Source organism: Pseudophryne corroboree, chromosome 11, assembly GCF_028390025.1.
Source record: "Pseudophryne corroboree isolate aPseCor3 chromosome 11, aPseCor3.hap2, whole genome shotgun sequence".
NCBI lineage: Eukaryota > Metazoa > Chordata > Amphibia > Anura > Myobatrachidae > Pseudophryne > Pseudophryne corroboree.
Window position 1 is genome coordinate 352,199,829 of NC_086454.1, and position 24,863 is coordinate 352,224,691.

Here is a 24,863-nt window from a genome sequence, read left to right on the forward strand (position 1 = left end):
ACTGTGGGGGCATCTGTATACATGGCACTGTGGGGGCATCTGTATACCTTGCACTGTGGGGGCATTTGTATACCTGGCACTGTGGGGGCATTTGTATACCTGGCACTGTGGGGGCATTTGTGGATCTGGCACTGTGGGGGCATTTGTATACCTGGCACTGTGGGGGCATTTGTATACCTGGCACTGTGGGGGGCATTTGTGGATCTGGCACTGTGGGGGCATTTGTATACCTGGCACTGTGGGGGCATTTGTATACCTGGCACTGCACTATCGGGGGCATATAATGTAAATTTCGGCTCATACCGGGTGCTGTAATGTGAATTTTGGCTCATACTGTGTGGTATAATGTGAAAGGGGCAGCAGTACTAGATAGTATAAGGGGTCCTACTATTGTGGTGCATAATGCGTATAAGGGGTGTATGGTGTGGTAAACTACACTGAAGGCCACGCCCCCTTTTCCGGAGCGAGCGCGCCTTCGGCACGCGCTTAATTACAAACCTCACATTTACATACCCCCACTTGAAAATTTCCACTTCAACCACTGGTTGTGTATATTTTAATAGAGAATGATGTACGCCTGTATGTTGTTAGAATATTAAATAAGATTTTACTCACCGGTAAATCTATTTCTCGTAGTCCGTAGTGGATGCTGGGAACTCCGTAAGGACCATGGGGAATAGACGGGCTCCGCAGGAGACTGGGCACTCTAAAAGAAAGATTAGGTACTATCTGGTGTGCACTGGCTCCTCCCCCTATGACCCTCCTCCAGACCTCAGTTAGGATACTGTGCCCGGAAGAGCTGACACAATAAGGAAGGATGTTGAATCCAGGGTAAGACTCATACCAGCCACACCAATCACACCGTATAACTCGTGATCTGAACCCAGTTAACAGTATGAAATATAACTGAGCCTCTCAACAGATGGCTCAACAATAACCCTTAGTTAGGAAATAACTATATACAAGTATTGCAGACAATCCGCACTTGGGATGGGCGCCCAGCATCCACTACGGACTACGAGAAATAGAATTACCGGTGAGTAAAATCTTATTTTCTCTGACGTCCTAGTGGATGCTGGGAACTCCGTAACGACCATGGGGATTATACCAAAGCTCCCAAACGGGCGGGAGAGTGCGGATGACTCTGCAGCACCGAATGAGAGAACTCAAGGTCCTCCTCAGCCAGGGTATCAAATTTGTAGAATTTTGCAAACGTGTTTGCCCCTGACCAAGTTGCAGCTCGGCAAAGTTATAAAACCGAGACCCCTCGGGCAGCCGCCCAAGATGAGCCCACTTTCCTCGTGGAATGGGCTTATACTGATTTAGGATACGGCAATCCAGACGCAGAATGCTCCAGCTGAATTGTACTACAAATTCAGCGAGCAATAGTCTGCTTAGAAGCAGGAGCACCTATTTTGTTGGGTGCCTACAGGATAAAAAGCGGGTCAGTTTTCCTGACTCCAGCCGTCCTGGAAATATAAATTTTTAAGGCCCTGACTACGTCCAGTAACTTGGAATCTTCCAAGTCCCTAGTAGCCTCAGGCACTACAATAGGTTGGTTTAAGTGAAAAGCTGATACCACCTTAGGGAGAAACTGGGGACGAGTCCTCAATTCTGCCCTATCCATATGGAAAATCAGATAAGGGCTTTTACATGACAAAGCCGCCAATTCTGACACACGCCTGGCCGAAGCCAATGCCAACAACATGACCACTTTCCACGTGAGATATTTCAAATCCACAGTTTTAAGTGGCTCAAACCAATGTGATTTTAGGAAACTCAACACCACGTTTGAGATCCCAAGGTGCCACAGGAGGCACAAAAGGAGGCTGAATATGTAGCACTCCCTTTACAAATGTCTGAACTCCAGGCAGTGAAGCCAGTTCTTTCTGGAAGAAAATCGACAGAGCCGAAATCTGGACCTTAATGGAACCCAAATTTAGGCCCATAGTCACTCCTGACTGTAGGAAGTGCAGAAAACGACCCAGCTGAAATTCCTCTGTTGGGGCCTTCCTGGCCTCACACCACGCAACATATTTTCACCAAATACGGTGATAATGGTTTGCGGTTACTTCTTTCCTGGCTTTTATCAGCGTAGGAATGACTTCCTCCGGAATGCCCTTTTCCTTTAGAATCCGGAATTCAACCGCCATGCCGTCCAACGCAGCCGCGGTAAGTCTTGGAACAGACAGGGCCCCTGCTGTAGCAGATCCTGTCTGAGCGGTAGAAGCCATGGGTCCTCTGATATTATTTCTTGAAGTTCTGGGTACCAAGCTCTTCTTGGCCCATCCGGAACCACGAGTATCGTTCTTCCTCCTCGTTTTCTTATTATTCTCAGTACCTTTGGTATGAGAGGCAGAGGAGGGAATACATAAACCGACTGGTACACCCACGGTGTCACTAGAGCGTCCACAGCTATTGCCTGAGGGTCCCTTGACCTGGCGCAATATCTAGTTTTTTGTTTAGGCGGGACGCCATCATGTCCACCTGTGGCCTTTCCCAACGGTTTACCAACAGTTGGAATACTTCTGGATGAAGTCCCCACTCTCCCGGGTGTAGGTCGTGTCTGCTGAGGAAGTCTGCTTCCCAGTTGTCCACTCCCGGAATGAACACTGCTGACAGTGCTAAGACGTGATTTTCCGCCCATCGGAGAATCCTTGTGGCTTCTGCCATCGCCATCCTGCTTCTTGTGCCGCCCTGTCGGTTTACATGGGCGACTGCCGTGATGTTGTCTGATTGGATCAGTACCGGCTGGCTTTGAAGCAGAGGCCTTGCCAGACTTAGGGCATTGTAAATGGCCCTCAGTTCCAGAATATTTATGTGTAGGGACAACTCCTGACTTGACCAAAGTCCTTGGAAATTTCTTCCCTGTGTGACTGCCCCCCAGCCTCGAAGGCTGGCATCCGTGGTTACCAGGACCCAGTCCTGTATGCCGAATCTGCGGCCCTCTTGAAGATGAGCACTGTGCAGCCACCACAGTAGAGATACCCTGGTCCTTGGAGACAGGGTTATCAGCCGATGCATCTGAAGATGCGATTCCGACCACTTGTCCAAGAGGTCCCACTGAAAGGTTCTTGCATGGAACCTGCCGAATGGAATTTTGCTTCGCAAGAAGCTACCATTTCTCTAACGTCCTAAGTGGATGCTGGGGACTCCGTCAGGACCATGGGGAATAGCGGCTCCGCAGGAGACAGGGCACAAAAAGTAAGCTTTTAGGATCACATGGTGTGTACTGGCTCCTCCCCCCATGACCCTCCTCCAAGCCTCAGTTAGGTTTTTGTGCCCGTCCGAGCAGGGTGCAATCTAGGTGGCTCTCCTAAAGAGCTGCTTAGAAAAAGTTTTTTAGGTTTTTTATTTTCAGTGAGTCCTGCTGGCAACAGGCTCACTGCATCGAGGGACTTAGGGGAGAGAATTTCAACTCACCTGCGTGCAGGATGGATTGGATTCTTAGGCTACTGGACACCATTAGCTCCAGAGGGAGTCGGAACACAGGTCTCACCCTGGGGTTCGTCCCTGAGCCGCGCCGCCGACCCCCCTTACAGATGCTGAAGATTGAAGGTCCGGAAACAGGCGGCAGAAGGCTCTTCAGTCTTCATGAAGGTAGCGCACAGCACTGCAGCTGTGCGCCATTGTTGTCACACACTTCACACCAGACGGTCACGGAGGGTGCAGGGCGCTGCTGGGGGCGCCCTGGGCAGCAATATATAATACCTTTTATGGCAAAAGAATACATCACATATAGCCATTAAGGCTATATGTATGTATTTAACCCATGCCAAATGTCTAAAACTCCGGGAGAAAAGCCCGCCGGAATAGGGGGCGGGGCTTATTCTCCTCAGCACACAGCGCCATTTTCCTGCTCAGCTCCGCTGTGAGGAAGGCTCCCAGGACTCTCCCCTGCACTGCACTACAGAAACAGGGTAAAACAGAGAGGGGGGGCATATTTTGGCGATATTTTTATATATTTAAGCGGCTATAAGGAACAACACTTATATAGGGTTGTTCCCATATATATTATAGCGCTTGGGTGTGTGCTGGCAAACTCTCCCTCTGTCTCCCCAAAGGGCTAGTGGGGTCCTGTCTTCGATAAGAGCATTCCCTGTGTGTCTGCTGTGTGTCGGTACGTGTGTGTCGACATGTATGAGGACGATGTTGGCATGGAGGCAGAGCAATTGCCGATAATGGTGATGTCACCCCCCAGGGAGTCGACACCGGAATGGATGGCTTTGTTTATGGAATTACGTGATAATGTCAGCACATTACAAAAATCAGTTGACGACATGAGACGGCCGGCAAACCAGTTAGTACCTGCCCAGGCGTCTCAGACACCGTCAGGGGCTGTAAAGCGCCCTTTACCTCAGTCGGTCGACACAGACCCAGACACAGACACTGAATCTAGTGTCGACGGTGATGAAACAAACGTATTTTCAAGTAGGGCCACACGTTATATGATCATGGCAATGAAGGAGGCTTTGCATATCTCTGATACTACAAGTACCACAAAAAGGGGTATTATGTGGGGGGTGAAAAAACTACCTGTAGTTTTTCCTGAATCAGAGGAATTAAATGATGTATGTGATGAAGCGTGGGTTAACCCAGATAGAAAAATGCTAATTTCAAAAAAGTTATTAGCATTATACCCTTTCCCGCCAGAGGTTAGGGCGCGCTGGGAAACACCCCCTAGGGTGGATAAGGCGCTCACACGCTTATCGAAACAAGTGGCGTTACCGTCTCCTGATACGGCCGCCCTCAAGGATCCAGCTGATAGGAGGCTGGAAACTACCCTGAAAAGTATATACACTCATACTGGTGTTATACTGCGACCAGCCATCGCCTCAGCCTGGATGTGCAGTGCTGGGGTCGTCTGGTTGGATTCCCTGACTGAAAATATTGATACCCTGGATAGGGACAGTATTTTATTGACTATAGAGCAATTAAAGGATGCTTTCCTTTATATGCGAGATGCGCAGAGAGATATTTGCACTCTGGCATCGAGAGTAAATGCGATGTCCATATCTGCCAGAAGGAGTTTATGGACGCGACAGTGGTCAGGTGATGCGGATTCCAAACGACATATGGAAGTATTGCCGTATAAAGGGGAGGAATTATTTGGCGTCGGTCTATCGGATCTGGTGGCTACGGCAACTGCCGGAAAATCCACTTTTTTACCTCAGACCCCCTCCCAACAGAAAAAGACACCGTCTTTTCAGCCGCAGTCCTTTCGTTCCTATAAGAACAAGCGGACAAAAGGACAGTCATATCTGCCTCGGGGCAGAGGAAGGGGTAAGAGAGGGCAGCAAGCAGCCCCTGCCCAGGAACAGAAGCCCTCCCAGGGTTCTGCAAAGCCCTCAGCATGACGCTGGGGCCTTACAAGCGGACTCAGGAACGGTGGGGGGTCGACTCAAGAATTTCAGCGCACAGCGGGCTTGCTCACAGGTGGACCCCTGGATTCTACAGGTAGTATCTCAGGGTTACAGGTTGGAATTCGAGAAGTCTCCCCCTCGCCGGTTCCTAAAGTCTGCTTTGCCAACGTCTCCCTCGGACAGGGCGACGGTATTGGAAGCCATTCACAAGCTGTTTGCTCAGCAGGTGATAGTCAAGGTACCCCTCCTACAACAGGGAAAGGGGTATTACTCCACGCTATTTGTGGTACCGAAGCCGGACGGCTCGGTAAGACCTATTCTAAATCTCAAATCTTTGAACCTGTACATACAAAAATTCAAGTTCAAGATGGAGTCACTCAGAGCAGTGATAGCGAATCTGGAAGAAGGGGACTTTATGGTGTCCCTGGACATAAAGGACGCTTACCTGCATGTCCCAATTTGCCCTTCACATCAAGGGTACCTCAGGTTCGTGGTGCAAAACTGTCATTATCAGTTTCAGACGCTGCCGTTTGGATTGTCCACGGCACCTCGGGTCTTTACCAAGGTAATGGCCGAAATGATGATCCTTCTACGAAGAAGAGGCGTATTAATTATCCCTTACTTGGACGATCTCCTGATAAGGGCAAGATCCAGAGAACAGCTGGAAGACGGAGTAGCACTAACCCAACTAGTGCTGCAACAACACGGGTGGATTCTGAATTTTCCAAAATCTCAGTTGACCCCGACGACACGTCTGCTGTTCCTGGGAATGATTCTGGACACGGTTCAGAAAAAGGTGTTTCTTCCGGAGGAGAAAGCCAGGGAGTTATCCGAACTTGTCAGGAACCTCCTAAAACCAGGGACAGTGTCTGTGCATCAATGCACAAGAGTCCTGGGAAAGATGGTGGCTTCTTACGAAGCGATTCCATTCGGCAGATTCCACGCACGAACTTTTCAGTGGGATCTGCTGGACAAATGGTCCGGATCGCATCTGCAGATGCATCAGCGGATAACCTTATCGCCACGGACAAGGGTGTCTCTTCTGTGGTGGTTGCAGAGTGCTCATCTGTTAGAGGGCCGCAGATTCGGCATACAGGACTGGGTCCTGGTGACCACGGATGCCAGTCTGAGAGGCTGGGGAGCGGTCACACAAGGAAGAAACTTCCAGGGAGTATGGTCAAGCCTGGAGATGTCTCTTCACATAAATATCCTGGAACTAAGGGCCATTTACAATGCCCTAAGTCAAGCAAGGCCTCTGCTTCAGGGTCAGCCGGTGTTGATCCAGTCGGACAACATCACGGCAGTCGCCCACGTAAACAGACAGGGCGGCACAAGAAGCAGGACAGCAATGGCAGAAGCTGCAAGGATTCTTCGCTGGGCGGAAGATCATGTGATAGCACTGTCAGCAGTATTCATTCCGGGAGTGGACAACTGGGAAGCAGACTTCCTCAGCAGACACGATCTACACCCGGGAGAGTGGGGACTTCATCCAGAAGTCTTCCACATGATTGTGAACCGTTGGGAAAAACAAATGGTGGATATGATGGCGTCCCGCCTCAACAAAAAACTGGACAGGTATTGCGCCAGGTCAAGAGATCCTCAGGCAATAGCTGTGGACGCTCTGGTAACACCGTGGGTGTTCCAGTCAGTGTATGTGTTCCCTCCTCTGCCTCTCATACCAAAAGTACTGAGAATTATACGGCAAAAGGGAGTAAGAACGATACTAGTGGCTCCGGATTGGCCAAGAAGAACTTGGTACCCGGAACTTCAAGAGATGCTCACGGAGGATCCGTGGCCTCTACCTCTAAGACGGGACCTGCTTCAGCAGGGACCGTGTCTATTCCAAGACTTACCGCGGCTGCGTTTGACGGCATGGCGGTTGAACGCCGAATTCTAAAAGAAAAAGGCATTCCGGAAGAGGTCATTCCTACACTGGTAAAGGCCAGGAAGGAGGTGACTGCACAACATTATCACCGCATTTGGAGGAAATATGTTGCGTGGTGTGAGGCCAGGAAGGCCCCCACGGAGGAATTTCAACTGGGTCGATTCCTACATTTCCTGCAAACAGGATTGTCTATGGGCCTCAAATTGGGGTCCATTAAGGTTCAAATTTCGGCCCTGTCGATTTTCTTCCAGAAAGAATTGGCTTCAGTTCCTGAAGTCCAGACTTTTGTAAAAGGAGTACTACATATACAGCCCCCGGTTGTGCCCCCAGTGGCACCGTGGGATCTTAATGTAGTCTTGGATTTTCTAAAATCCCATTGGTTTGAGCCGCTCAAATCGGTGGAGATGAAGTATCTTACATGGAAAGTAACCATGCTACTGGCCCTGGCTTCAGCCAGGAGAGTATCAGAATTGGCGGCTTTATCATATAAGAGCCCATATCTGATTTTCCATACGGACAGGGCAGAACTGCGGACGCGTCCTCATTTTCTGCCTAAGGTGGTGTCAGCGTTTCACCTGAACCAGCCTATTGTGGTGCCTGCGGCTACTAACGAGTTGGAGGATTCCAAGTTGTTGGACGTGGTCCGGGCATTGAAAATATATATTTCAAGAACGGCTGGAGTCAGAAAGTCTGACTCACTGCTTATATTGTATGCACCCAACAAGATGGGTGCTCCTGCTTCTAAGCAGACGATTGCTCGTTGGATTTGTAGCACAATTCAACTTGCACATTCTGTGGCAGGCTTGCCACAACCTAAATCTGTCAAGGCCCATTCCACAAGGAAAGTGGGCTCATCCTGGGCGGCTGCCCGGGGAGTCTCGGCATTACAACTCTGCCGAGCTGCTACTTGGTCAGGGGCAAACACGTTTGCAAAATTCTACAAATTTGATACCCTGGCTGAGGAGGACCTTGAGTTCTCTCATTCGGTGCTGCAGAGTCATCCGCACTCTCCCGCCCGTTTGGGAGCTTTGGTATAATCCCCATGGTCCTGACGGAGTCCCCAGCATCCACTTAGGACGTTAGAGAAAATAAGAATTTACTTACCGATAATTCTATTTCTCGTAGTCCGTAGTGGATGCTGGGCGCCCATCCCAAGTGCGGATTGTCTGCAATACTTGTGCATAGTTATTGTTACAAAAAAATCGGGTTGTTATTTGTTGTGAGCCGTCTGTTCAGAGGCTCCTACGTTTGTCATACTGTTAACTGGGTTCAGATCACAAGTTATACGGTGTGATTGGTGTGGCTGGTATGAGTCTTACCCGGGGTTCAATATCCTTCCTTATTGTGTACGCTCGTCCGGGCACAGTACCTAACTGAGGCTTGGAGGAGGGTCATGGGGGGAGGAGCCAGTACACACCATGTGATCCTAAAAGCTTACTTTTTGTGCCCTGTCTCCTGCGGAGCCGCTATTCCCCATGGTCCTGACGGAGTCCCCAGCATCCACTACGGACTACGAGAAATAGAATTATCGGTAAGTAAATTCTTATTTTTTCCCAGGACTCGTGTGCAGTGATGCACCGATACCTGTTTTGGTTTCAGGAGGTCTCTGACTAGAGATGACAGCTCCTTGGCTTTCTCCTGCGGGAGAAACACTTTTTTCTGTTCTGTGTCCAGAACCATCCCCAGGAACAGCAGGCGTGTGGTAGGAACCAGCTGTGACTTTGGAATGTATAGAATCCATCCGTGCTGTTGTAGCACTTCCCGAGATAGTGCTACTCCGACCAACAACTGCTCCATGGACCTTGCCTTTATAAGGAGATCGTCCAAGTACGGGATAATTAAAAACTCCCTTTTTTCGAAGGAGTATCATCATTTCTGCCATTACCTTGGTAAAGACCCTCGGTGCCGTGGACAGTCCAAACGGCAGTGTTTGGAATTGGTAATGGCAATCCTGTACCACAAATCTGAGGTACTCCTGGTGAGGATGGTAAATGGGGACATGTAGGTAAGCATCCTTGATGTCCAGGGATACCATGTAATCCCCCTCCTCCAGGCTTGCAATAACCGCCCTGAGCGATTCCATCTTGAACTTGAATTTTTTTATGTATGTGTTCAAGGACTTCAAATTTAAAATGGGTCTCACCGAACCGTCCGGTTTCGGTACCACAAACAGTGTGGAATAGTAACCCCGTCCTTGTTGAAGTAGGGGTACCTTGACTATCACCTGCTGGGAATACAGCTTGTGAATTGCCTCTAGCACAGCCTCCCTGCCTGAGGGAGTTGTCGGCAAGGCAGATTTGAGGAAACGGCGGGGGGGAGACGCCTCGAATTCCAGCCTGTACCCCTGAGATACTACTTGAAGGATCCAGGGATCCACCTGTGAGCGAGCCCACTGATCGCTGAAATTTTTGAGGCGGCCCCCCACCGTACCTGGCTACGCCTGTGGAGCCCCCGCGTCATGCGTTGGACTCAGAGGGGGGAAGAATTTTGATTCTGGGAACTGGCTGACTGGTGCAGCTTTTTCCCTCTTCCCTCGTCTCTGTGCAGAAAGGAAGCGCCTTTGACCCGCTTGCTTTTCTGAAGCCGAAAGGACTGCACCTGCTAATACAGTGCTTTCTTAGGCTGTGAGGAAACCTGAGGTAAAAAATTTTCTTCCCAGCTGTTGCTGTGGATACGAGGTCCCAGAGACCATCCCCAAACAATTCCTCACCCTTATAAGGCTCTATGTGCCTTTTAAAGTCAGCATCACCTGTCCAGTGTCGGGTCTCTAATACCCTCCTGACAGAATGGACATTGCATTAATTCTGGATGCCAGCCGGCAAAATATCCCTCTGTGCATCCCTCATATATAAGACGACGTCTTATGTTCGCAAAATAGTATCCCTGTTTGACAGGGTTACAGACCACGCTGCAGCAGCACTATCTGCAGGTCTCAGTCTAGTACCTGAGTGTGTAAATACAGACTTCAGGATAGCCTCCTGCTTTTTATCAGCAGGTACCTTCAAAGTGGCCGTATCCTAAGACGGCAGTGCCACCTTTTTTTTACAAACGTGTGAGCGCCTTATCCACCCTAGGGGATATCTCCCAGCGTAACTTATCCTCTGGCGGGAAAAGGTACGCCATCAGTAACTTTTTAGAAATTACCAGTTTCTTATCGGGGGAACCCACGCTTTTTCACACTTCATTCACTCATTTGATGGGGGAACAAAACACTGCCTGCTTTTTCTCCCCAAACATAAAACCCTTTTTTAGTGGTACTTGGGTTAATGTCAGAAATGTGTAACACATTTTTTATTGCCGGGATCATGTAACGGATGTTCCTAGTGGATTGTGTATATGTCTCAACCTCGTCGACACTGGAGTCAGACTCCGTGTCGACATCTGTGTCTGCCATCTGAGGGAGCGGGTGTTTTTGAGCCCCTGATGGCCTTTGAGACGCCTGGGCAGGCGCGGGCTGAGAAGCCGGCTGTCCCATAGCTGTTACGTCATCCAGCCTTTTATGTAAGGAGTTGACACTGTTGGTTAATACCTTCCACCTATCCATCCACTCTGGTGTCGGCCCACAGGGGGCGACATCCCATTTATCGGCATCTGCTCCGCCTCCACATAAGCCTCCTCATCAAACATGTCGACACAGCCGTACCGACACACCGCACACACACACAGGGAATGCTCTGACTGAGGACAGGACCCCACACAGCCCTTTGGGGAGACAGAGAGAGAGTATGCCAGCACACACCAGAGCGCTATATAATGTAGGGATAAACACTATCACTGAGTGAATTTTCCCCAATAGCTGCTTGTATAAACAGTATTGCGCCTAAATTTAGTGCCCCCCCCTCTCTTTTTAACCCTTTGAGCCTGCAAACTACAGGGGAGAGCCTGGGGAGCTGTCTTCCAGCTGCACTGTGAAGAGAAAATGGCGCCAGTGTGCTGAGGGAGATAGCTCCGCCCCTTTTTCGCGGACTTTTCTCCCGCTTTTTTATGGATTCTGGCAGGGGTAATTATCACATATATAGCCTCTGGGGCTATATATTGTGATTATTTTGCCAGCCAAGGTGTTATTATTGCTTCTCAGGGCGCCCCCCCCAGCGCCCTGCACCCTCAGTGACTGGAGTGTGAGGTGTGCATGAGGAGCAATGGCGCACAGCTGCAGTGCTGTGCGCTACCTTGGTGAAGACTGATGTCTTCTGCCGCCGATTTTCCGGACCATCTTCATGCTTCTGGCTCTGTAAGGGGGACGGCGGCGCGGCTCCGGGAACGAACACCAAGGACGGGTCCTGCGGTCGATCCCTCTGGAGCTAATGGTGTCCAGTAGCCTAAGAAGCCCAAGCTAGCTGCAAGCAGGTAGGTTCGCTTCTTCTCCCCTTAGTCCCTCGATGCAGTGAGCCTGTTGCCAGCAGATCTCACTGAAAATAAAAAACCTAACATATACTTTCTTTCTAGGAGCTCAGGAGAGCCCCTAGTGTGCATCCAGCTCGGCCGGGCACAGAAATCTAACTGAGGCTTGGAGGAGGGTCATAGTGGGAGGAGCCAGTGCACACCAGATAGTACCTAATCTTTCTTTTAGAGTGCCCAGTCTCCTGCGGAGCCCGTCTATTCCCCATGGTCCTTACGGAGTTCCCAGCATCCACTAGGACGTCAGAGAAATTATATTTGTAAGAACATAGACTAATAAGTGGGAGGAGTCAGGAATAGTAAGGGGAGGAGTCACAGAGGTGGGCCTGTGTGCTTCAAAAATGCCAGGGCCTATTTTTAGTCCCAGTCCGGCCCTGGGTATGAGGCTGCCATGCTGCTGGTGAGGCTAGAACTGCAGCACAGGCTCCTCATACCTCAGGAATCAGAGCCCCGCACTCCAGTACTTCCAGCCAATGCGTGATGTCTGCGGTATGAGGCTGCCATGCTGCTGGTGAGGCTAGAACTGCAGCACAGGCTCCTCATACCTCAAGAATCAGAGCCCCACACTCCTGTACTTCCAGCCAATGCGTGATGTCTGAGGTATGAGGCTGCCATGCTGCTGGTGAGGCTAGAACTGCAGCACAGGCTCCTCATACCTCAGGAATCAGAGCCCCACACTCCTGTACTTCCAGCCAATGCGTGATGTCTGAGGTATGAGGCTGCCATGCTGCTGGTGAGGCTAGAACTGCAGCACAGGCTCCTCATACCTCAGGAATCAGAGCCCCACACTCCTGTACTTCCAGCCAATGCGTGATGTCTGAGGTATGAGGCTGCCACGCTGCTGCTGAGGCTAGAACTGCAGCACAGACTCCTCATACCTCAAGAATCAGAGCCCCACACTCCTGTACTTCCAGCCAATGCGTGATGTCTGAGGTATGAGGCTGCCATGCTGCTGGTGAGGCTAGAACTGCAGTACAGGCTCCTCATACCTCAGGAATCAGAGCCTCACACTCTTGTACTTCCAGCCAATGCGTGATGTCTGAGGGCTCGGCAGGAATTACTGGTGGGCACTTCTTGGCAGCATAAACCAACAAGAGTTTCAGTTCTGTTTTCCACAGAACCAGGAGAACTTTCTTTTTTTGTGCATGTTGTGACTTGGCTGAGTTAGCGCCAGGAATATACAGCTTTCCATGTGGCTGGCTCCTTCTCACAGAAAATAAAATAGAAAAGGTTTTCCGGATGTCCGTGCTCGAGCACAGGTGGCTTAATTAGTACCTCAGTCAATTTGATTGGACCATCTGCACAAGCAAGGATATTCTTAAAACCTGGACTGCTAGGGTGCCTTCAGGACTGGGTTAAGGTACCACTGGAGTCAGGAAAAAAATAGCGCTGCAAAAAATAGCTAGTGAGTGATCAACTCGGAATGACCCCCTTTGTCCACAGGGGGGCGCTTTGCCCTAAAGTTAATATAATGTAGAATTATGCGTGGAAAAAAAGTCTCATACCCCGAAAACACTTTTGTGATTGTCATTATATTGCGCAAAGGTTGTGTTGACAATTATACATATCCCAACACTTATAGCCTAACCATTACCTCATATGCTCAAAGTCACACTCAGGTCCCGGTAAGCTCCTCCCCATGCGGGTCCACAAATTCGGACTATTTGAAGCTTTGTTAATATCAGTCATTTTCGGCAAAACTTGGATAAAAGAGGCTGGCTCAGAACGGTGTCCGTCAGTAAGATTACTGACTACAGTCCAAGGGCATAACCACCATCCATGCAGGGGGTGAAGTCGCCATGGGGCACAGTTGGGGGGGTGTTAAAATTCCATGTGTGATAACTTATGTAGATATTTCACCATTGGGGGGTACATAATGGACCTTGCAAACAGTTTCATAACCCACAACGTTTACGTGTGCGGGGGTTGGGACATAGGGGGTCATTCCGAGTTGTTCGCTCGTGGGAGTGTATTTTAGCTTAGCAGAAGTGCGAACGAAAGGATCGCAGAGCGGCTACAAAAATAAGATTTTACTCACCGGTAAATCTATTTCTCGTAGTCCGTAGTGGATGCTGGGAACTCCGTAAGGACCATGGGGAATAGACGGGCTCCGCAGGAGACTGGGCACTCTAAAAGAAAGATTAGGTACTATCTGGTGTGCACTGGCTCCTCCCACTATGACCCTCCTCCAGACCTCAGTTAGGATACTGTGCCCGGAAGAGCTGACACAATAAGGAAGGATTTTGAATCCCGGGTAAGACTCATACCAGCCACACCAATCACACCGTATAACTCGTGATACTACACCCAGTTAACAGTATGAAATATAACTGAGCCTCTCAACAGATGGCTCAACAATAACCCTTAGTTAGGCAATAACTACATACAAGTATTGCAGACAATCCGCACTTGGGATGGGCGCCCAGCATCCACTACGGACTACGAGAAATAGATTTACCGGTGAGTAAAATCTTATTTTCTCTGACGTCCTAGTGGATGCTGGGAACTCCGTAAGGACCATGGGGATTATACCAAAGCTCCCAAACGGGCGGGAGAGTGCGGATGACTCTGCAGCACCGAATGAGAGAACTCAAGGTCCTCCTCAGCCAGGGTATCAATTTTGTAGAATTAAGCAAACGTGTTTGCCCCTGACCAAGTTGCAGCTCGGCAAAATTGTAAAGCCGAGACCCCTCGGGCAGCCGCCCAAGATGAGTCCACTTTCCTCGTGGAATGGGCTTTTACTGATTTAGGATGCGGCAATCCAGCCGCAGAATGCTCCAGCTGAATTGTGCTACAAATTCAGCGAGCAATAGTCTGCTTAGAAGCAGGAGCACCTATTTTGTTGGGTGCCTACAGGATAAAAAGCGAGTCAGTTTTCCTGACTCCAGCCGTCCTGGAAATATAAATTTTTAAGGCCCTGACTACGTCCAGTAACTTGGAATCTTCCAAGTCCCTAGTAGCCGCAGGCACTACAATAGGTTGGTTTAAGTGAAAAGCTGATACCACCTTAGGGAGAAACTGGGGACGAGTCCTCAATTCTGCCCTATCCATATGGAAAATCAGATAAGGGCTTTTACATGACAAAGCCGCCAATTCTGACATACGCCTGGCCGAAGCCAAGGCCAATAACATGACCACTTTCCACGTGAGATATTTCAAATCCACAGTTTTAAGTGGCTCAAACCAATGTGATTTTAAGAAACTCAACACCACGTTGAGATCCCAAGGTGCCACAGGAGGCACAAAAGGGGGCTGAATATGTAGCACTCCCTTTACAAATGTCTGAACTCCAGGCAGTGAAGCCAGTTCTTTCTGGAAGAAAATCGACAGAGCCGAAATCTGGACCTTAATGGAACCCAATTTTAGGCCCATAGTCACCCCTGACTGTAGGAAGTGCAGAAAACGACCCAGCTGAAATTCCTCTGTTGGGGCCTTCCTGGCCTCACACCACGCAACATATTTTCGCCAAATACGGTGATAATGGTTTGCGGTTACTTCTTTCCTGGCTTTTATCAGCGTAGGAATGATTCTTCCGGAATGCCCTTTTCCTTTAGGATCCGGAATTCAACCGCCATGCCGTCAAACGCAGCCACGGTAAGTCTTGGAACAGACAGGGCCCCTGCTGTAGCAGATCCTGTCTGAGCGGTAGAGGCCATGGGTCCTCTGATATCATTTCTTGAAGTTCTGGGTACAAAGCTCTTCTTGGCCCATCCGGAACCACGAGTATCGTTCTTACTCCTCGTTTTCTTATTATTCTCAGTACCTTTGGTATGAGAGGCAGAGGAGGGAATACATAAACCGACTGGTACACCCACGGTGTCACTAGAGCGTCCACAGCTATTGCCTGAGGGTCCCTTGACCTGGCGCAATATCTAGTTTTTTGTTTAGGCGGGACGCCATCATGTCCACCTGTGGCCTTTCCCAACGGTTTACCAACAGTTGGAAGACTTCTGGATGAAGTCCCCACTCTCCCAGGTGTAGGTCGTGTCTGCTGAGGAAGTCTGCTTCCCAGTTGTCCACTCCCGGAATGAACACTGCTGACAGTGCTAAGACGTGATTTTCCGCCCATCGGAGAATCCTTGTGGCTTCTGCCATCGCCATCTTGCTTCTTGTGCCGCCCTGTCGGTTTACATGGGCGACTGCCGTGATGTTGTCTGATTGGATCAGTACCGGCTGGTTTTGAAGCAGAGGCCTTGCCAGACTTAGGGCATTGTAAATGGCCCTCAGTTCCAGAATATTTATGTGTAGGGACGACTCCTGACTTGACCAAAGTCCTTGGAAATTTCTTCCCTGTGTGACTGCCCCCCAGCCTCGAAGGCTGGCATCCGTGGTTACCAGGACCCAGTCCTGTATGCCGAATCTGCGGCCCTCTTGAAGATGAGCACTCTGCAGCCACCACAGTAGAGATACCCTGGTCCTTGGAGACAGGGTTATCAGCCGATGCATCTGAAGATGCGATCCCGACCACTTGTCCAAGAGGTCCCACTGAAAGGTTCTTGCATGGAACCTGCCGAATGGAATTTTGCTTCGTAAGAAGCTACCATTTTTCCCAGGACTCGTGTGCAGTGATGCACCGATACCTGTTTTGGTTTCAGGAGGTCTCTGACTAGAGATGACAGCTCCTTGGCTTTCTCCTGCGGGAGAAACACTTTTTTCTGTTCTGTGTCCAGAACCATCCCCAGGAACAGTAGGCGTGTGGTAGGAACCAGCTGTGACTTTGGAATGTATAGAATCCATCCGTGCTGTTGTAGCACTTCCCGAGATAGTGCTACTCCGACCAACAACTGCTCCTTGGACCTCGCCTTTATAAGGAGATCGTCCAAGTACGGGATAATTAAAACTCCCTTTTTTCGAAGGAGTATCATCATTTCTGCCATTACCTTGGTAAAGACCCTCGGTGCCGTGGACAGTCCAAACGGCAGTGTTTGGAATTGGTAATGGCAATCCTGTACCACAAATCTGAGGTACTCCTGGTGAGGATGGTAAATGGGGACATGTAGGTAAGCATCCTTGATGTCCAGGGATACCATGTAATCCCCCTCCTCTAGGCTTGCAATAACCGCCCTGAGCGATTCCATCTTGAACTTGAATTTTTTTATGTATGTGTTCAAGGATTTCAAATTTAAAATGGGTCTCACCGAACCGTCCGGTTTCGGTACCACAAACAGTGTGGAATAGTAACCCCGTTCTTGTTGAAGTAGGGGCACCTTGACTATCACCTGCTGGGAATACAGCTTGTGAATTGCCTCTAGCACAGCCTCCCTGCCTGAGGGAGTTGTCGGCAAGGCAGATTTGAGGAAACGGCGGGGGGAGACGCCTCGAATTCCAGCTTGTACCCCTGAGATACTACTTGAAGGATCCAGGGATCCACCTGTGAGCGAGCCCACTGATCGCTGAAATTTTTGAGGCGGCCCCCCACCGTACATGGCTACGCCTGTGGAGCCCCCGCGTCATGCGGTGGACTCAGAGGAAGCGGGGGAAGAATTTTGATTCTGGGAACTGGCTGACTGGTGCAGCTTTTTCCCTCTTCCCTCGTCTCTGTGCAGAAAGGAAGCGCCTTTGACCCGCTTGCTTTTCTGAAGCGGAAAGGACTGTACCTGATAATACAGTGCTTTCTTAGGCTGTGAGATAACCTGAGGTAAAAAAATTTCTTCTCAGCTGTTGCTGTGGATACGAGGTCCCAGAGACCATCCCCAAACAATTCCTCACCCTTAAGAGGCTCTATGTGCCTTTTAAAGTCAGCATCACCTGTCCAGTGTCGGGTCTCTAATACCCTCCTGACAGAATGGACATTGCATTAATTCTGGATGCCAGCCGGCAAAATATCCCTCTGTGCATCCCTCAAATATAAGACGACGTCTTTAATATGCTCTTATGTTCGCAAAATAGTATCCCTGTTTGACAGGGTTACAGACCACGCTGCAGCAGCACTATCTGCAGGTGTCAGTCTAGTACCTGAGTGTGTAAATACAGACTTCAGGATAGCCTCCTGCTTTTTATCAGCAGGTACCTTCAAAGTGGCCGTATCCTAAGACGGCAGTGCCACCTTTTTTGACAAACGTGTGAGCGCCTTATCCACCCTAGGGGATATCTCCCAGCGTAACTTATCCTCTGGCGGGAAAGGGTACGCCATCAGTAACTTTTTAGAAATTACCAGTTTCTTATCGGGGGAACCCACGCTTTTTCACACTTCATTCACTCATTTGATGGGGGAACAAAACACTGCCTGCTTTTTCTCCCCAAACATAAAACCCTTTTTTAGTGGTACTTAGGTTAATGTCAGAAATGTGTAACACATTTTTTATTGCCGGGATCATGTAACGGATGTTCCTAGTGGATTGTGTATATGTCTCAACCTCGTCGACACTGGAGTCAGACTCCGTGTCGACATCTGTGTCTGCCATCTGAGGGAGCGGGCGTTTTTGAGCCCCTGATGGCCTTTGAGACGCCTGGGCAGGCGCGGGCTGAGAAGCTGGCTGTCCCATAGCTGTTACGTCATCCAGCCTTTTATGTAAGGAGTTGACACTGTCGGTTTATACCTTCCACCTATCCATCCACTCTGGTGTCGGCCCCACAGGGGGCGACATCACATTTATCGGCATCTGCTCTGCCATCACATAAGCCTCCTCATCAAACGTGTCGACACAGCCGTACCGACACACCGCACACACACACAGGGAATGCTCTGACTGAGGACAGGACCCCACACAGCCCTTTGGGGAGACAGAGAGAGAGTATGCCAGCACACACCAGAGCGCTATATAATTTTGGGATTAACACTATAGTGAGTGAATTTTTCCCAATAGCTGCTTGTATATACAATATTGCGCCTAAATTTTGTGCCCCCCCCTCTCTTTTTAACCCTTTGAGCCTGAAAACTACAGGGGAGAGCCTGGGGAGCTGTCTTCCAGCTGCACTGTGAAGAGAAAATGGCGCCAGTGTGCTGAGGGAGAAGCCCCGCCCCTTTTTCAACTGACTTTCTCCCGCTTTTTCTGGAATACTGGCAGGGGTAATTTTACATCTATATAGCCTCTAGGACTATATATGATGTAGATTTGCCAGCCAAGGTGTCATATATTGCCCTCAGGGCGCCCCCCCCAGCGCCCTGCACCCTCAGTGACCGGAGTGTGAAGTGTGCATGAGGAGCAATGGCGCACAGCTGCAGTGCTGTGCGCTACCTTGGTGAAGACCGAAGTCTTCTGCCGCCGATTTTCCGGACCTCTTCTTGCTTCTGGCTCTGTAAGGGGGACGGCGGCGCGGCTCCGGGAACGAACACCATGGCCAGTTCCATGCGGTCGATCCCTCTGGAGCTAATGGTGTCCAGTAGCCTAAGAAGCCCAAGCTAGCTGCAAGCAGGTAGGTTCGCTTCTTCACCCCTTAGTCCCTCGATGCAGTGAGCCTGTTGCCAGCAGGTCTCACTGTAAAATAAAAAACCTAAAATAAACTTTCTTTCTAGGAGCTCAGGAGAGCCCCTAGTGTGCATCCAGCTCGGCCGGGCACAGAAATCTAACTGAGGTCTGGAGGAGGGTCATAGTGGGAGGAGCCAGTGCACACCAGATAGTACCTAATCTTTCTTTTAGAGTGCCCAGTCTCCTGCGGAGCCCGTCTATTCCCCATGGTCCTTACGGAGTTCCCAGCATCCACTAGGACGTCAGAGAAATAATGTTGTGTAGTTTCAGAGTAGCTTCAGACCTACTCAGCGCTTGCGATCACTTCAGACTGTTCAGTTCCTGTTTTGACATCACAAACACGCCCAGCGTTCACCCAGCCACGCCTACGTTTTTCCTGGCACGCCTGCGTTTTTTCGAACACTCCCTGAAAACGGTCAGTTGACACCCAGAAACGCCCATTTCCTGTCAATCACTCTGCGGCCAGCAGTGCGACTGAAAAGCTTCGCTAAACACTGGAGTAAATTTACTAAGATGGGAGTTCTATTTAAATGGGATGTTGCCCATAGCAACAAATCAGATTCCAGGTATTATCTTCTAGAAGGTGCTAGATAAATGAGAAGTAGAATCTGATTGGTTGCTATGGGCAACATCTCATCTTAAATAGAACTCCCATCTTAGTAAATTTACCCCCTTGTGTGAAACTACAACGTTCGTTGTATTAGTACGACGCGCGTGCGCATTGTGCCGCATACTAATGCGCAGAAGTGCCTTTTTTTGCCTGATCGCTGCACAGCGTACGAAAGCAGCTAGCGATCAACTTGGAATGACCCCCATAGAGGGACTGAGGCCAGAAAGGGGACGGGGCCTCGGATGGAGGGGCAGGGTCTCTTATCGAGGGGCGTGGCCTAGCATTGCGACCCCCGTTCTCATCATTTTGGGGTTTGCGTTAGAGACTAAGCGTGCATGTTGGAGGATGACGCTCGCCATTTTGCATTCATATTTTCAAATGCTTGTAAACACCATTTAGATTTAGAAATACGTAAGTATTCTCATTGCTTTTATTTCACCAGTGGGCCCTGTTCAAAGATCAAATTTGGGGTTTCGCCTAAATCAGTTAAATGTATCTAATTAATTGCAGTCTAACTTGTAAATGTATCTAATTAATTGCAGTCTAACTTGACTGGACCCGTACAACTACGTTCTCGAATTTAGCTCAATTTATCTTAAATTGTTCTAACATTTTTGAAAATCTGGAAAATCTTTATAAATTTGAAACCAATTCCGTGAACCAGTTCAAGAAACCCTATTTTACAAACTGGTATGACGACGCATCTAAAATGCCATTAAAGTGATAGATGTGTAATACCCGCACGTCTGCAACCTTTGCCCGCTGGAAGCTGCCATGGTGAAGAAGATATCCAACAAATAAAAGTTGGCAGAATCGGGTTGTATGTGTTGAGACGCTCCATTTGTCTATTTTTATTTTTGCAGAAATATAAATGGCTGACCTGTCAAAAACACTGTTTTATAAGTTGATCCATTTCCTACGCTCCAAAAACATCATAACTTTTTTTTTTTGGATTCTGCTACTGCGTTTAAATGTCCGGTTTCCAATTATTTTGAGTTATGTAACTTTTTGCAGAGACTGTTGTAACATAAATCACTTTTACCTAAAAACTACTTGTCTAATTGTAGCGCAGCGCGTTCCAAAATGTATTCCCAAAGCCGCAAAAGCAAACAACGTATTCCCCTCTGCCACAGATTGCGAGGGCAAAGATAATACGTGTCAGGCAGATAGACGTGTTCTGGCAACGCTCAGACAGGGGATGGACGGGATTTCAGCATCGAGTCTTGGCTCCTCTCCGCACTACAGACTATGGAATACTGAGCGGATTCCTCTGGAGAGGCTTCATTCTGCTGACTCAGTTATCAGCGCAGAGTTTAACGAGTTGCCTATAGGACATGCAGGACAGTCCCGGCAACGGGGTGAGGTGACAGCGTCTTAAAAGGCAGATTATTCTGGGCAATGGAGGATTAAAATAAGGACAACTGGGCAGGTAGTACTGGCCCTAAGCTCTATCGGACCCTATGCCCCTCTCCCTGTTGAAACATAATGGTACAAACATGATATTGAAAAGTGATACACTGGGCAGCAGGGTAGCTCTGTGGTAAGCACTGCTGCTGCACTATCTGTGTAAATTGTGCGTGTTCTCTGCCTGGTTGTGTGACACTCTGAACTGGACCCCCTTAATTTGTACTACAAAGGGTATGCATTGCAGGCAACTGCCGGACTGGATAAGACATGAGTAAGGTCCCCTAATTTTCCCCTTGCTGAGCTTCCATTACTACCCATTAGGGATGGCCATCGGTCATCAACCATCGATGATTCAAAAATCATTTATGGTTTATGGCCGATGTAGAATACTTTTGCCATCGATGGGGAAAACCAGATGGTTTCCCTCCATCGATGGAAAGGTAATACTAATTACCTTTTTTTTTATGTGGTGCCGGGACATGGAGTTTAGCTCTGCCCCCCGACAACCGCTAAGCCCCGCCCCTGGTTTTTCATTGGTCCGTGGACCAGCCTGCACCTTTCATTGGTGACCATCGAGTGGTGTGATTTGCGTCATTTTAACCCCTTCCCCACCCACGGATCCGCGAACACGGGATATTATCTCTCCATCCTGCCCGCATCACTAGGGTGCGAGCAGGATGCGGGAGACCTGCCTACTCTTCCGGGGGTGCGGGGGCTACCCCAAAAAACGGTAGCCTCCCGCAGCTTCCGGGAGAGTAGGTAAGTATGCCTCAGAAGGGTAAGATCTGCTGAGACATTATTACCTCATACTGGAAGGAGGTTACACTGAGAGCAGTCACTATAAAGAGAGAAACTCTGACAGCTGTCCACACAATGAGAGAGAGTAACTGCATCTGAACCCTAAGAATGGGGAGTAATCCAGTATGATCTCCCTGCCCACACAGCCCCAAGGGAACTGGGTCACCTCAGTCAAAGGTAGTTCACCCCTTGTCCCTCACATCAGTGTGAGGCAGAGTATGGACATCAAGTGATAAAAAGCCGTCGACAAGTCAGCAGCATTAGCCGTCAGCGTGTCACAGCCCTAATTTCTGCTGTTATGTTCCACCTAGGACTACAGCTCTACCGCTCTGCAATCCCACAGTGAATGACTGAGATATATCTATATGCAGGGTATTACTGGGAGACTCTGCCGAGTTAAATGCTTATTCACCATTTAAGCATACCTCCCAACTTTGGGACAAACGTGCTCCCGAAAAGCGTGCGTGGCTTCGTGGGAGGGCCCCGTTTTCGGCACTGAGGGGGCATGCCCAGCGCTCTGTGAGCTGCTGGCATGCCCCCTCTCCTCCTGTCTCCACTGAATAGACACGCCGAGCGTCTATTCACCGCTGCGCGTGCAGGAGCCTCCTAACTGCCCCCCCTCCCCCCACCATGGGACACTGCGGCCCGCGAGTGGGACAGCGGGACAGTCCCAAAAAAATGGGACTGTCCCGCGAAAATCGGGACAGTTGGGAGATATGATTTAAGGAACTGTACTGTGAACCTGCTCTGCCTACACTGCTCCTATCGGCTGGTATTGTTCTTCACTGCTTGTCCATTGCTATTTACAGCTATAGAACTGTGCTGCTGCTCACTGCATGTCTGCCTACATTCTGTGAGACAGAACTGCATACTATTCTCTACGCTGTGTAACTGCATACTATTCTCTACACTGTGTAACTGCATATTATTCTCTACACTGTGTAACTGTATGCCATTAACTGCTATTGCAACTGAGCTGTGCTACTCTTAAGGTGGGTACACACTGGCCGATATATCGACCATTCTCTTGAACGGCCGATATATCGCGGGTCCGTCGGCCAGTGTGTACGCCCGATGCATCTGTGTACTCTGTCGTTCACAGACATATCGCGTCGGCCCCGCAGCACAGCCGATGGCCAATATATCTACCGATATATTGGCGCGTCACTGTGTGTGTACGGGCGGTCGGCCGACTGACCATACACATGCTGCGGCAGCCGCCGGTGATTGACAGCTGAACTGGGGCCCATCCAGTTCATGACGTCAGTCCCCGACGGATCGGACAGTGTGTATGCTCAACACACTGTCCGATCCGTCCATAGATATATCTGCCGATCAATTGATCTGCAGATATATCTACCAGTGTGACTGTGTACCCACCTTTATAATCTTCTGATTTCACTGCATGACTGACTCAGCTTACTGCTGGAACTGCCATATCCTGTCTCCACACTGAGGGAATATACTGAACTGCTTAATGGCTCCGCTTGCTTAATGAATTTACTAAGGAACTGCCCTATATAACTCAGTGCCATCATCTCTGTACAGAATCTACTTCAAAGAAACAGAGGCCTTTTTCCCCTCGGTCGTAGACTTTAGTCTAAATGAGTATTTCCATATACACTGCTCAAAAAAATAAAGGGAACACTAAAATAACACATCCTAGATCTGAATGAATGAAATATTCTTATTAAATACTTTGTTCTTTACATAGTTGAATGTGCTGACAACAAAATCACCCAAAAATTATCAATGGAAATCAAATTTATTAACCCATGGAGGTCTAGATTTGGTGTCACCCTCAAAATGAAAGTGGAAAAACACACTACAGGCTGATCCAACTTTGATGTAATGTCCTTAAAACAAGTCAAAATGAGGCCCAGTAGTGTGTGTGGCCTCCACGTGGCCAATAGTGGTCGACCTAGACATTGTCGACCTAGTTACTGTCGACTTTCAGTCCGGATCCCCCCATAGGACAGGACCTTAGGAAAGGTTAGCACCACCTGGTGGACACTTCAGGTTATTACGCAGGATTATATATACTGTATATATATTCTGCCACCTTACTTGAATCTAGTGTGTCACTATTCCAATTCACGGTGCCTTTTGAATTGTCATTGGCTACTGTGTGTCACATCTTATTTTGTTATACAGGTTGAGTATCCGTTATCCAAAATGCTTGGGACCAGAGGTATTTTGGATATGGGATTTTTCCATATTTTGGAATAATTGCATACCATAATGAGATATCATGGCGATGGAACCTAAGTCTAAGCACAGAATGCATTTATGTTACATATACACCTTATACACACAGCTTGAAGGTAATTTTAGCCATTATTTTTTATAACTTTGTGCATTAAACAAAGTGTGTCTACATTCACACAATTCATCTATGTTTCATATACACCTTATACACACAGCCTGAAGGTCATTTAATACAATATTATTAATAACTTTGTGTATTAAACAAAGTTTGTGTACATTGAGCCATCAAAAAACAAAGGTTTCACTATTTCACTCTCACTCAAAAAAGTCCGTATTTCGGAATATTCCGTATTTCGGAATATTTGGATATGGGATACTCAACCTGTATTATATTGTGTGTTGCACCTTGCTAACTAACAAAGTTAAACCTACAGTGGTGACCAGTCATTGTTCCAGACCAATAAACAAATCGTCACCGTCCCAATGTGTGGTATTTATTAGAGATGAGCGGGTTCGGTTCCTCGGAATCCGAACCCGCCCGAACTTCATTTTTTTTTACACGGGGCCGAGCGACTCGGATCTTCCCGCCTTGCTCGGTTAACCCGAGCGCGCCCGAACGTCATCATCCCGCTGTCGGATTCTCGCGAGGCTCGGATTCTATCGCGAGACTCGGATTCTATATAAGGAGCCGCGCGTCGCCGCCATTTTCACACGTGCATTGAGATTCATAGGGAGAGGACGTGGCTGGCGTCCTCTCCGTTTATAGAGAAGAGAGTGAGACTAGA